Below are 14,221 nucleotides of genomic sequence, written 5' to 3'. Positions count from 1 at the left end.
ATGTTACTGTGAACAAATTGATGTCAAAGAAGTTAACTTTGATGTATTAGCACTGAAATTCTGTGCAAGGAGAAACAGCCATTCCAAACTCATATCCTTCACAAAGGCTGTTTTTTTATGTGATTGAAATTCATCAAGTATTTTGAATTAAAGTTCACAAGACACAGATGTCAGTGTTGATCATGAAACTTTTCAAGCATGTTGCAACAGTGAAATAAGGCTCTGCTGGGAGTTGAACTCAGGATCTCCTGTTTACTAGACAGGTGCTTTAACCAACTAAGCTACAGAGCCAGATCACGAATGTGCGTGCAATTGAAATCAGAGGAAGGCCTTGTAGATAGTGGGCAGGCTTTGGCGAGTCAAGAGCTGAGTTCGTCACGGCAGTGTTCCCAGCCTCTGACTCACTCTTGCAGTTGTTGCTGCAGTTGTAATTGTAATAGGCAACCGTCTGTCTCGGACGACGATGGGCTACACCCGGAGTGTACGTCACTTCTGTGTGAAACATCGTTTGTTGTGGCTGTGGAGGATGACTCGTGAGTGACGATCCCTTCCGCAGCTGGTACAGATGAATATCATTGGCCCGAGGTCGACTGATAATTTTTCCTTCCTCTGAGCTCTCTTTCCCACCATCTGGTCATTTCTTTTGTCCTCTGCTTTTCCCATGGTCTTCCTGAATGCCTTTCTCCAGGAATTCCAGTCAGCAGGAAGGACTTCCCATGCATTGACTCCAATCCCAGTCAGCTTGAGATCTCGCTTTGCAGATGTCCTTGTATCACAGATGTGGGTGACCTGTGGGTCTCGTGCTGATAGCAAGCTCACCATAGAGCGTGTCTTTGGCAAAGCGACCGTCATCCATTCAGCACACATGACTCAGTCAACAGAGTCACCGCTGACTCAAGAGGGCAAACATGCTGCGGGTCCCTGCACGCTGGTGTACTTCTGCATTCGGCACTCTGTCCTGCCAGGAGATGCCCAATTTCCATCTGAGACAGTGGAGGTGGAAGCTGTTCAGCTGCTTTTCTTGGCTTGCATAAGTTGTTGATGCTTCTCGACTATAAATGAGGGTGCTGAGAACACAAGCCTGTTACACGCGGAGTTTTGTATTTTCGATCAGTTTGCTGTCGGTTCACACTCGTCTTCTCAACTTTGACATGACAGCTGCAGCATTGACAATCCTGGTGCTGATTTCAGTATCAAGGGACAGATTGCTGGTGATTGTTGATCCAAGGTATGTGAAGCTGTTGACAACCTCCAAAGTGAGCCTGTCGATGTTGATGGAAGGTGGAGTCTCTAGTCCTGGCCCATAACTTTGATCTTCCTGATGCTGATCGTCAGTCCAAACTCCTTGCAGGCCATGGAGAACCGATATACAAGCTGCTGTTAATGAACTTCATTATGGGATGTCAGCACAGCGTCATCAGCAAAGAGCAACTCACAGACCAAGAACTGACTCATTTTGGTCTTGGTGCGCAGTCTTGCCAAGATGAACAGCTTGTCATCAGCTCTGGTATGCAGGTGGACACCCCCATCTGAGTCACTGAAAGTTTAAAATAGCAGCATGGAGAAGAATATGCCAATTGTAAAGGATGTGAGCTGTGAGGAGGTTACAAGGAGGCTTCCAGGGGACTTGGACAGGATAAGTGAATGAAATGACAGATGGAATATAATGTGAATAATTGTGAAGTTATCCACTTTGGTAGAATAAACAGAAAGACAGAATATTTCTTAAATGGTGAGAGGTTGGGAAGTGTTGATGTCCAAAGGGACCTGGGTGTCCTTGTTCATGAGACACTAAAAGCTCGCATGCAGGTGCAGCAATCAATTAGGAAGGCAAATGGTATGTTGGCTTTAACACGAGGGGTCATGAGTACAGGAATAAAGATGTCTTGCTGCAATTGTATAGAGCCTTGGTGAGATTGTGCTGGAGTATTGTGCACAGTTTTGGTTTCTTTATCGAAGGAAGGATATACTTGCCACAGAGGGAGTGCAACGGAGGGTCACCAGACTAATCCCTGGGATGGTGGGATTGTCTTATGAGGAAACTGGGCTTGTATTCCTTAAAGTTTCATTTAAAAGGCCATTTAAAACTGAGATAGGGTGGAATTTCTTCACTCAGAGGGTGGTGAATCTTTGGAATTCTCGACCTCAGGGGTTTGTGAAAGTTCAATCATTGAGCATGTTCAGGACAGAAATTGATAGAAATCTTGATACTCATGACATCAAGGGATATGGGGAGAGCGCGGGAAAGTGGTGTTGAGGTAGATGATCAGCAAGGATGTAATTGAATGACAGATCAGGCTCGACAGGTGAAACTGCCTCCTCCTACGTTCTGAAGAGAGTTTGCACCAAGACACAGCCCTGTTTTACCCCACTGCTCATCGTGAAAGTGTCTGATGTTGCTCCATTGTAACTGACGGAACTGTGCATGTTCTCGTGGAAAGAAGAGATGACGCCCAAGAGTTCAGAAGGGCAGCCTAGTTTCCACAGCAGTTTGAAGAGTCTGTCTCTGCTAACAAGATCGAAGGCCTTGGTGATGTCTATAAAGACAATGTAGACTGGTCTGTACTGTTCACAGTACTTCTCCTGTAACTGCCGAAGTGAGAAAATCATGTCGACTGTCGATCTACCAGCTCTGAAGCTGCACTGAGACTCAGGATAGATGTGTGATGTCAGGGTCTGCAATCTGGTCAGAGCAATGCGAGCAAAGACCTTCCCCACAATACTTAGCAAGCAGATGCCTCGGTAATTGCTGCAGTCACTGCGATTCCCCCTTATTTTTGTACAAGGTGACAATGTTTGCATCACGCATGTTTAGAGGCGCAGATCTTCCCTTCCAACAGAGACACAGAAGTTCATGGAGATGCTGCAGCAGAGCTGCTTTTCCACTTTTGATGATTCCAGGTGGAGTACCATCATTTCCCAGGGCTTTACCACTGGCAAGACGGTCAATGGCCTTGTTGAGCTCTACTATGGTGGGGTCACTGTCCAACTCCTCCATGACAGGGAAGTCTGGAATGGTGCTGAGAGCTACTTCAATGACAATGTTCTCCGTTATGTAGAGTTCAAGGTAATGCTCCACTCACCTTTCCATCTGCTTGTTAGGTTCAGTGATGATCGTCCCTGTCTTTGTCTTCAAAGGTGTTGATTTCGTTACTGCTGGGCCCGTTGCTTTCATAATTTTTTTTTATTCATTCATGTGATGTGGTCATCACTGGCTAAGCCAGCATTTATTGCCCATCCCTCATTTCCCTTGAGAATGTGATGGTGAGCTGCCTTCTTGAACCGCTGCAGTCTGTGAGAGGTAGGTACACCCACAGTGCTGTTAGGAAGGGAGTTCCAGGATTTTGACCCAGCAACAGTGAAGGAAAGGCGATATAGTTCCAAGTCACGATAGTGTGTGGCTTGGAGGGGAACTTGCAGGTGGTGGTGTTCCCATGAATTTGCTGCCCTTGTCCTTATAGTTGGTAGAGGTTGCGGTCACTCAGAAAGACAAAGAGTGTAGTGAGGTATTGGGGAAGGTAGCACTGTCACAGAGGACAGATGGGCACGGAGAAGGGTTAAAGTGCGTATACTTCAACGCAAGAAGCATCAGGAATAAGGTGAGTGAATTGAAGGCGTGGATGGGCACTTGGGACTACGATGTTGTGGCCATCACTGAAACGTGGATAGGTGAGGGGGAGGAATGGTTTTTTGGAGGTACCTGGTTATAGATGTTTTCATAAGATTAGGAATGGTGGTAAAAGAGGTGGGGGGGTGGCATTGTTAGTTAGAAATAGTGTAACAACTGCTGAAAGAATTTTCGAGGAGGATCTGCCGACTGAGGCACTGTGGGTTGAGGTCAGGAACAGGAAAGGAGCAGTCACCTTGATGGGAGTTTTCTATAGGCCCCCCAATAGCAGCAGGGAGGTGGAAGAGCAGATTGGGAAACAGATTTTGGAAAGGAGCAGAAGTCACAGGGTAGTAATTATGGGGGATTTCAACTTCCCAAATATTGATTGGCAACTCTTTAGATCGAATAGTTTGGATGGGGTATTGTTTGTGCAGTATGTCCAGGAAGCTTTTCTGACTCAGTATGTAGACTGCCCGACCAGAGGGGAGGCAATATTGGATTTGGTACTAGGTAATGAACCAGGGCAAGTGATAGAGCTGTTGGTGGGCGAGCACTTTGGAGATAGTGATCACAATTCTGTAGCATTCACTGTGGTAATGGAGAAGGATAGGTATGTGCAACAGGGCAAGGTTTACAATTGGGGGAAGGGTAGATATGATGCTGTCAGGCAGGAACTGAGGAGCATAAGTTGGGAGCATATGCTGGCAGGGAAGGGCACGGTCGAAATGTGGAACTTTTTCAAGGAGCAGATAGTAGGGGCCATTGATAAGCATGTCCCTGTCAGACAGGGAAGGGATGGTCATGTGAGGGAACCGTGGTTGACAAGAGAGGTTGAGAGTCTTGTTAGGAAGAAGAAGGATGCGTATATAAAGTTGAGGAAAAAGGGCACAGGCATAGCTCTGGAGGGATACAAGATGGCCAGGAAGGATCTGAAGAAAGGGATTAGGAGAGCTAAGAGAGGGCATGAAAAATGCTTGGCGGGTAGGATAAAAGAAAACCCCAAGGCCTTTTACGCGTATGTCAGAAATATGAGGATGACTAGGGGGACCATAGGTCCGGTCAAGGACAATAGCGGGAGACTGTGTGTTGAGCCGGAAGAGATAAGTGAGGTTTTGAATGAGTACTTCTCTTCGGTATTTACGAATGAGAAGGGGTGTATTACTGAAGAGGACGGTGTGAAACAGACTGGTAAGCTCGAGGAAGTGCTCGTTAGGAGGGAAGATGTGTTGGGGTTTTTGAATAACTTGAAGATAGACAAGTCTCCCGGGCCTGACGGGGTATATCCAAGGATGTTATGGGAAGCAAGGGATGAAATTGCAGAGCCGCTGGCAATGATCTTTTCATCTTCTCTGCTGACGGGGGTGGTACCAGGTGATTGGAGGGTGGCAAATGTTGTGCCCCTGTTCAAGAAAGGGAATAGGAACAACCCTGGGAATTACAGGCCAGTTAGTCTTACTTCGGTGGTAGGCAAGTTGATGGAAAAGGTGCTGAGGGATAGGATTTATGAGCATCTGGAAAGACACTGCTTGATTCGGGACAGTCAGCACGGTTTTGTGAGGGGTAGGTCTTGCCTCACAAGCCTGATTGAATTCTTTGAGCAGGTGACCAAGCAAGTGGATGAGGGTAAACCAGTGGATGTGGTGTACATGGATTTTAGTAAGGCATTTGATAAGGTCCCCCATGGTAGACTTATGGAGAAAGTCAGGAGGCATGGGATAGTGGGGAATGTGGCCAGTTGGATTAAGAATTGGCTAACTGATAGAAGGCAGAGAGTGGTCTTAGATGGTAAATACTCAGCCTGGAGCCCAGTTACCAGTGGCGTGCCGCAGGGATCAGTTCTGGGTCCTCTCCTGTTTGTGATTTTTATTAACGACTTGGATGAGGAAGTCGAAGGGTGGGTCAGTAAATTTGCAGATGATACAAAGGTTGGTGGAGTTGTGGATACCGAGGAGGGCTATTGTCGTCTGCAAAGGGACTTGGATAGGTTGCAGTGCTGGGCTGAAAAGTGGCAGATGGAGTTTAACCCTGAAAAGTGTGAGGTCGTCCATTTTGGAAGGACAAACATGAATGCAAAATACTGGGTTAACGGTAGGGTTCTTGGGCATGTGGAGGAGCAGAGAGACCTTGGGGTCTATGTGCATAGATCATTGAAAGTTGCAACTCAAGTGGATAGGGCTGTGAAGAAGGCATATGGGGTGTTAGCGTTCATTAGCAGAGGGATTGAATTTAAGAGCCGTGAGGTGATGATGCAGCTGTACAGGACCTTGGTAAGGCCTCATTTGGAGTACTGTGTGCAGTTCTGGTCGCCTCATTTTAGGAAGGATGTGGAAGCCTTGGAGAGGGTGCAGAGGAGATTTACCAGGATGTTGCCTGGAATGGAGAATAAGTCTTACGAGGAAAGGCTGAACATTCTAGGCCTCTTCTCATTAGAAAGGAGAAGGATGAGGGGTGACATGATAGAGGTTTATAAGATGATCAGGGGAATAGATAGGGTAGACAGTCAGAAACTTTTTCCCTGGGTGGAGCAAAGCGTTACAAGGGGTCATAAATTTAAGGTGAAGGGTGGGAGATATAAGGGGGATGTCAGGGGAAGGTTCTTTACCCAGAGAGTGGTCGAGGCATGGAATGCCTTGCCCGGGGAAGTTGTTGAGTCAGAAACTTTAGGGACTTTCAAAAGGCTTTTGGATAGGTATATGGATAAAGGAGAATGATGGGGTATAGATTAAATTGTCCTTGACAGAGGACAAAGGATCGGCACAACATTGTGGGCCGAAGGGCCTGTTCTGTGCTGTATGTTCTATGTTCTATGTTCTATGTATGGAAGGTGCTGTCTAAGGAACCTTGGTGTGTTGAATTCCTTCATATGTCCCTCTAGCATCCCCCAGATTCAGCGGCAGATTGTATGCTGTTGCAGAGTTTTAACCAGTATTGATTGGTGCAGTGCCGAGCAGTCTGCAGAGACTTGTTTCTGGCAGCTCTGAGAGCATCTAGAGTTTGTTTGCTGGGGACTTGTTTGTAGTTCATGAGGGCTCTCTTCTTAGTTGCAGTAACTGACTCCATTTCAGTCCAATAAGCCTCAAACCAGTCAGCATTCCTCCCATCTCTTTTCCCATGCACAGTGAGTGCAGAGTTATAGATGGTGGCGTGCAGATGATTGCACTTTGACACTGCACTGAGGCCTTGGGTGTTTACTGAAAGTGCCTGATCGAGGATGTTGAGGAACTCCTGGGTCCTTTCTGGGTCAGTGGTTCTGCTAGTGTTGATCCGAGAACGACCTTTCTTCTTGGATGGATGAAGCTTCCTTGGCTGAAGCCTGACCTTGTTACACACCAGGGAGTAGTCAGTGTCACAGTCAGCGCTGTGATAGCTGCGTGTGATGAGGATACTGCTGAGGGTGGTACGTCTGGTGATGATAAGGTCTAGCTGGTGCCAGTGGCGTGATCTCGGACGTCTCCAGGACACCTTGTGGCACAGCTTGACCTGGAAGTAGCTGTTCGTCACACAGAGTCCATGGTGACAGCATAGCTCCAGAAACCTCTGTCCATTTTTGTTCATCTTGCTAATCCCCTGGTGCCCTATGCTCATTGGCCAAGCTGTAGTCAGTACCCAAGCTTCCGTTGAAATCCCCGAGAAGATACAGTCCCTCGGTGCTGGGAATTCTACTGATGGCAGCGTCAAGTGTCTCACAGAATTGATCCTTTACATCTGGGGTGGAGGTGAGTGTCGGGACATCGATGCACATGAGATTAACTGGGCCCGCGCTTGTTGACAAGTGAAGGGTAAGAAGTCTCTCTGAGCCAACTGTGGGTGGTTCACTCATTGCAAGTAGCGTGTTTTTTACTGTGAAACCCACTCCATGCTCACGAGTTGCCTCTTGGGCTTTCCCCTGCCTGAAGAAGGTGTAGTGTTTCTCTTTGAGGGATCCACTTTGAATGAGTCTAGTTTCTTGCAGCACAGCAATGTCCACATTGAGCCTTGTGAGTTCCTTGTCAATCACAGCTGTCTTGTGTGTGCTATCAACCTGCAGAAGGTTGTCATTCAGGCCAGGACACATGGTCCTTATATTCCAGCTTGTGATGCGAAGCACTGGTGTCTTCTTTGTTGAGTTTGTCTTGCCTGGTGCATAGATTATCAATCCGCCAGTTGAGAGATATCTCTCTAAGCTGCAAGCACCCATTGAAGCAAGTAGGTCGTGGCAGGACAGCACCTAACTGACTGGGGGCTGCACAGCTTGGAGTAGGTGGTAGTTCTCCAATGAGATGCGATGATCTCTCCCACTGTCAAAAGTAACCCCTGGTGCTCATACTCTACACCAATTGAGTGAGAGCTTATAATCGGTAACTGTTTCTTCCCATGTTTTGCTAATGTTTAACCACGAAGCTGGAGTGTCCTCTCCAGGGCACAGGCCTGGGCAAATAGTATGGAGACACTGAGCATCAGGACCCCCTCTCAGCATTGCTAGTATTGTCCAAAGGAAAGGCAAAAAACAGTACTGTTTGGTACCAGCTCTGCTGTAGGAGTTGCTGGAAAACTACCTGATAAGTAACAGGTAACAGCCTACGGGACTCCACTCCGGATTTACTGTCCAGGTTTACTCCCTAAGCCTTCTTCTCTCTCAAGACACCCACAGGGAAGTGAGACTTTTTGCCCATAGATGGGGCTCTGTTCTTTGGCATCAGGATGGAACCACACGCCAGTGGGCCTGCATGACATGCACAAGGATATCACACACTGCCCCATCCCTGGGACATCTCAGAGAGATACCCTGATGATAATACACCCCACAGGAAAGTCACAAACAGCCCCCTCCCTTGGACAGCTCAGGGTCAGACACTGCACACACTGCAACAACAGTGACATTACTGTATTAGTCCCTCCATTGTGAAAAACAAGCATTCACCCTACTTAATGCTTTCCGTCTCTCAGCCAATTTTGTATCCCCGCTGCCACTGCCTCTTTAATCCCATCTGCTCCAATTTTGTTAACAAGTCTATTTTATGGTACTTTTTCAAACACAATTTTGAAGTGCAGACACACACCATCAACCTTACCACCCTGGTCAACTCTCTCTGAAACTTCATCAAATAAATTAATACATTAATTAATTCATACACAATCTTCTGTTAGCCAATCTGCACTGGCTGTCATTTATTAGCCCATGTTCGATCAAGTGCCAGTTAATTTTCTCCTGGATAATTGTCTCTAAAAGTTTCCCCACCACTGACATTAAACGATCTGGTCTGTAGTTCCTGGGTTTATCTCTCTTTTTAAACAGGGCTGTAAAATTAGCAATCCTTGCAGACTTATCTTTCAGTTCTGGAAAGTCTATTGTGGACAATCTCTTTGGGCATGACTTTAACCAATTAAAGCAACAGGATACTTGATTAATAAGTCCAGAACATTTATTGAGAGTAAAATAGTACTTAATAATTGGAAGTAAAATTATCTTGAACAAACTTGGGGAATATAACTTTACAGCTCTTGCAGGTGTGTGGACTGGTCGAGATTGGTCTCAGAGTGCCACGGTCCTCTTTGTCCAGTCTAGATCCCTCATCAGGTGGAGAACTTGGTCGATGATCTGAGCCTTTACCCCTGAGGTCTTCTCGTGTTCCTGCACACTGAAACCTTACAAAATCCCTACTTTTAACCCCTGGATGGCCATCACACCACCTTGTAAAATAATAATTGGTCTGAGCTGTTGCTAGGTACATTTAATTAATGATGTCTTCCACTAACAGCCAACTGTCCTCAGAATCTCAGACATGAGTACGATGGAGTGGTTTCACACTGTCTCCCAATCTGATCTGAAACAAGTTTCCTATTCATTAAATCGAGACTCTTGAAAATGCTGGAAATACTCAGCAGGTCTGACAGCATCTGTGGAGAGAGAAACAGAGTTAACGTTTCAGATCTGTGATCTTTCATCAGAACTGGGCTGAAATTGTCTGAGGGACTGAGATTGTGGAATCAATTTCAGGGTCAAAAACATTGTACTCTGTAAGGAAAGGAAGATGGTGATTATTAAGTATCGTGCAAGACTATAGATGCTTTTACATTATTTGAATCAACATTGATTTAAACTTTGTGCTCACGAAACCTATCTTTTGATCAAAATGACATTGATAACAATGGAAAAAGAAACACATGCATTTCACGACCACAGGACTTTGTAAAGCCTTTTACAGCCAATGAAGGACTTTCCAAGTGTCGTCACTGTACAGTACAATACAATACCCGACAATAAGGATGTTTCACATTCGAGTCACGCAAGTCCCAGGCAATGACCTTCTGAAACAAGAGAGAATCTAACCCTCTCCCCTTGACATTCAACAGCATTACGATTGCTGAATCCCCCACGATCAACATCCTGGGGGTTACCATTGACCAGAAGCTGAATTGCAGTAGCCATATAAATATCATGGCTACAAGAGCAGGTCAGACACTAGGAATCCTGCGGCAAGTAACTCAACTCCTGACTCCCCAAAGCCTGTCCCCTATCTACAAGGCACAAGTCAGGAGTGTGATGCAATACTCTCCATTGCCTGGATAGGTGCAGCTCCAACAACACTTAAGAAGCTCAACATCATCCAGGACAAAGCAGCCCACTTGATTGGCGCCTCATTCACTATATTCACTCTCTCAATCACCAACACACAGCGTGCACCATCCACAAGATGCACTGCAGCAACGCAGCAAGCCTCCTTAGACAGCACCTTCCAAACCCGTGACTTCTATCACCTAGAAGGACAAGGGCAGCAGATGCATGGGAACACCACCACCTGCAATTTCCCCTCTGAGCCACACACCATCCTGGAATTGGAACTATGTCACCGTTCCTTCACTGTGGCTGGGTCAAAATCCTGGAACTCCCTTCCTAACAGCACCACATCGACTGCAGTGGTTCAAGAAGGCAGCTCACCACTACCTTCTCGAGAGAATTAGGGATGGGCAATAAATGCAATAAATAAAAATAAAATTAATAAAGAAGACAATAATCCCCAAAAGTAGAAAATACATATGAAAATGAAAATATAATAAAGCACAGTCAGCATGGATTTCACAAAGAAAGTCTTGATTTACCTTATCTTTGAAGAATCAACAGCAAGAGTAATACAGCAGATGTAGAAGAGTTTAAGTTAATAAAGCCTCATCCTTTTACGTGCTTGAACCAACAAATTGTGGGTTAACAAACAAGAACACTAACTGACAGAGCTGGGTGTTGTGCTTTCTCGATTCCCCGAAAGCAGGGTGTCAATGAGTTAAATCTTCAGGTTGCTGCAACCAGAATAGCCATTGTCCACGATCAGTTTTACTGTTATAAATAAAGGCTGGAACATTCATTTTGAATCTATTGAAACAGTCTGGTCCTGCACACTGCAGACACATCCACGTCATCACCAACCAGCCCTTCATTAATTGATGCAGTTATTTGACTTTTCCCCATTAGCTCCATGGAATTAATTTTGAAAGATTTTAAATTCCAAGAAGTTTTGTTAATATTCAGCCCTTGAGAAGAAATCATTCCCTGGCCACAGTGGAGAGAGCATTGAATATAAAACAGTAGACTACCAGGTAACACAGAGAAAGCTCATCAGCTAATCTAGAATTACTTAGTTTTCTTATTTTTGCTCTTGCTATTCGGTTTTTCATCATTTTCAGCTCCTGACTGTGGATATTATTGTGATTAAATGTGAAAAGATGCACTGTGTCTCAGCCCCGGTATATTGGCTCTTTCTCTGTACAGTGCTGTATACACTCAGATACTGACAGTGTCTCTCCCTGCCTCAACTTTCCAGCCCTGACGATGCAGAAAGCGCTGCTCAAAGTTACACATTCTGACTGTTTGCAGTTGATTAGTGAGAGATTATTAACGTATCCTTCTGCAGTGCTGCCTCGGTTAATAACAGCAGATCTAAGTCACATTTCAGATACAGAAACAGATGCATCAATTATTCACTCTTTCCCAGAGTGAGTGAGGCCGGGACAAGCAGCAACATTCCAGCCCCACACTCTGCAATTACCCAGCACCAGCGGAAAGCAGTGAATACAGATTCAATCAGTGGGTTAATGTCCATTACAGGGATGCAAGATTCCACGGCCCAGGACAAACATCCCCATACACCGAGAACAAGCTCAGGAAAACCAGGGGGAGTTAATATCGTAATCACTGAGCATTCCAGTCACATTGAACAAGTTTCTGAACTGAGTGAACCTTTCAAAGTACAGAAGTGATGACGAGGTCAAAAAGGTCTGTACATTTGAGGTGACTGAGCGGATTCAGCTTCTCTGTTCAGGTTGCAGCTTTCACTGGAGGCATGTGTTTAAATCCCACTTCTGACAACTTGATTTTCAGTTACTTTACAGAGTTTCCTTGAATGTTTGAGGTGGAGTAAATACTGAGGAACTGTTTCTAACTGCTGAACGGCCAATAACCGAAGGTTACAGATTTAAAGTGACTCACAAAACCAGAAGGAACATGAGGAAAAATTCCTTTCTGCAACGTGTGGTTAGCATTTCAGTTATGTGGATAGATTGGAGAAGCTGGGGTTGTTCTCCTTAGAGAGGAGATTTGATAGAGGTGTTCACAATCATGAGGGGTCGTGACAGACCCGATAGAGAGAAACTGTTGGTCTAAGGATTGAGACTCAGGTAAAAGCTGTGGCTCAGTTGGTCACACTCACCTCGAAATCACAAGCTTCTGGGTTCAGATTTCACAGCTGACACTCCAGTACAGCACTGAGGGTGTTGAAGGTGCTGCCTTTCAGGTGTGATGTTAAACCAAGACCTGGTCTGCATGTTTGGGTGAATGTAAAAGATCCCATGCTGCAATTTCAAACAAGTGAAGAGCAATTCTCCCTGGTGTTGTGATCAATATTTGCCCCTCAATCAGATCAGTTGGTCATTATCACATTGCTGTTTGTGGGTATTAGCTGCTGCATTTCTGACATTACAACAGTGATTACACTTCAAAAGTATTTCATTGTCTCCAAAGTGCTTTGATATGTCCAGTGGTCAGGAAAGGTGCTATATAAATGCAAGTCTTTTCTTTCTTTATCACAACACATTACTGTGTAAAAAATGGTTCTCCATATCACCTCTGGTTCTTTTGCCAATCACCTGATATCTGTGTCCTCTGCTTACTGACCCTTTTACCACTGGAAACAGTTTCTCCTTATTTAAACTATTGAAAACCTCCATGATTTTGAACAAATGTGTCAAATGTTTTCTGAATTTTCTCTGCTGCAAGGAGAACAACCCCAGCTTCTCCAATCTCTCCACATAACTGAAATCCCTCACCCTGCTACCATTGTGGTAAATCTCTTTTTTATTCTTTCCTGGGATGTGGGCACTGCTGACACAATGTGATTCCTGTCAACGGAGCGGCCCGCTGACATCATCGGAGAGCGCCAAGCTGCACATAGGCACAGTTACATCTTGCCAGGGTTAAGTGGCACATGCACAGGATGATGTCATGGCTCAGCACCAACATCATCGCATATCCGCCCATGGTCCATCTTCGCACATTCACGCTACAGCGTCATCGGGTATCCAGCCTCTCACTCAGCTGAAGGAAACGGCTGAATGGGAGACTTTGAGGTTGGAACTCTCCCCCCTCGGCCTTGACGCTTCTTCTCCTCAACTGCTCGCTCTCCACCTCGCTGCTCCCCTGGATGATTGTTCCCCGCTCGCGTCACCCAGCTCTCCTGCCACTCGCTCCCAGCCCCCCAACCCCCACTCCAGCCATTAGCTCTAGGCCGTGCCACTTCCCTCCTCTTGGCCACTCGTTCTTCACTCCTACGTCACACTTTATGAGAGGCATAGATCGTGTAGATAGCCAGACTCTGCTTCCCATGGTCGGGGTGACTAAAACTAGAGGGCATAGATTTAAGCTAAGAGGGAGGAGGTTTAAAGGAGGTCAAAGGGGTAAATTTTTCACAGAAAGAATAGTGGGTATCTGGAATGAGCTGCCTGGTGGAGGCAGGAACAGTAGTCACATTTAAGAGGCATCTGGACAGGTACTTGAATGAGCAAAGCATGGAGGGATATGGAATTAATGCAGGCAGGTCGGATTAGTATAGATAGGCATTATAGTCGGCATGGACGCGGTGGGCCGAAGGGCCTGGTTCTATGCTGTACGACTCTATGACTCTCTGTGACTCCTGTTAATTGTTTAATTATCCACCACCATTCAGGACTGGATGTGGCAGGACTGCAGAGCTTTGATCTGATCTGTTGATTGTGAGATTGCTTAGCTCTGTCTGTTGCATGCTGCTTCCGCTATATGACATGCAAGCAATCCTGTGTTGTAGCTTCACCAGGTTGACACCTCATTTTTAGGTCTGCTTGGTGCTGCTCCTGACATGCCCTCCTGCACACTTCATTGAACCACTATTGCTCCCTTGGCTTGATGGTAATGGTAGAGTGAGGGATATGTCAGGCTATGAGGTAACATATTGTGTTTAAATACAATTCTGCTGCTGCTGATGACCCACAGTGCCTCATGGATGCCCAGTTTTGAGCTGCCAGATCTGTTCATTTCTTCCCTCAGATATAATTGAAAAAAAAATTCTGAAGAAATGCATGAACTAAATATAAAGGAGAGAGAAATAA

The 14,221-nt window shown here is 45.7% G+C and overlaps 1 non-coding gene across 1 annotated transcript; it reads right to left on the bottom strand.

Annotated features, from left to right (window-relative positions):
• Positions 1–217: 217 nt before the first annotated feature.
• On the bottom strand, positions 218–291 carry trnat-agu (transfer RNA threonine (anticodon AGU)). The gene has a single exon. It is a non-coding gene; the product is annotated as a tRNA-Thr (tRNA).
• Between the last annotated feature and the right edge of the window lie 13,930 nt (positions 292–14,221).

Source organism: Heterodontus francisci, unplaced genomic scaffold, assembly GCF_036365525.1.
Source record: "Heterodontus francisci isolate sHetFra1 unplaced genomic scaffold, sHetFra1.hap1 HAP1_SCAFFOLD_51_2, whole genome shotgun sequence".
NCBI classification, from domain to species: domain Eukaryota; kingdom Metazoa; phylum Chordata; class Chondrichthyes; order Heterodontiformes; family Heterodontidae; genus Heterodontus; species Heterodontus francisci.
The sequence above is the reverse complement of the archived record's forward strand: the minus strand, read 5'-3'. Positions and strand labels throughout refer to the sequence as shown.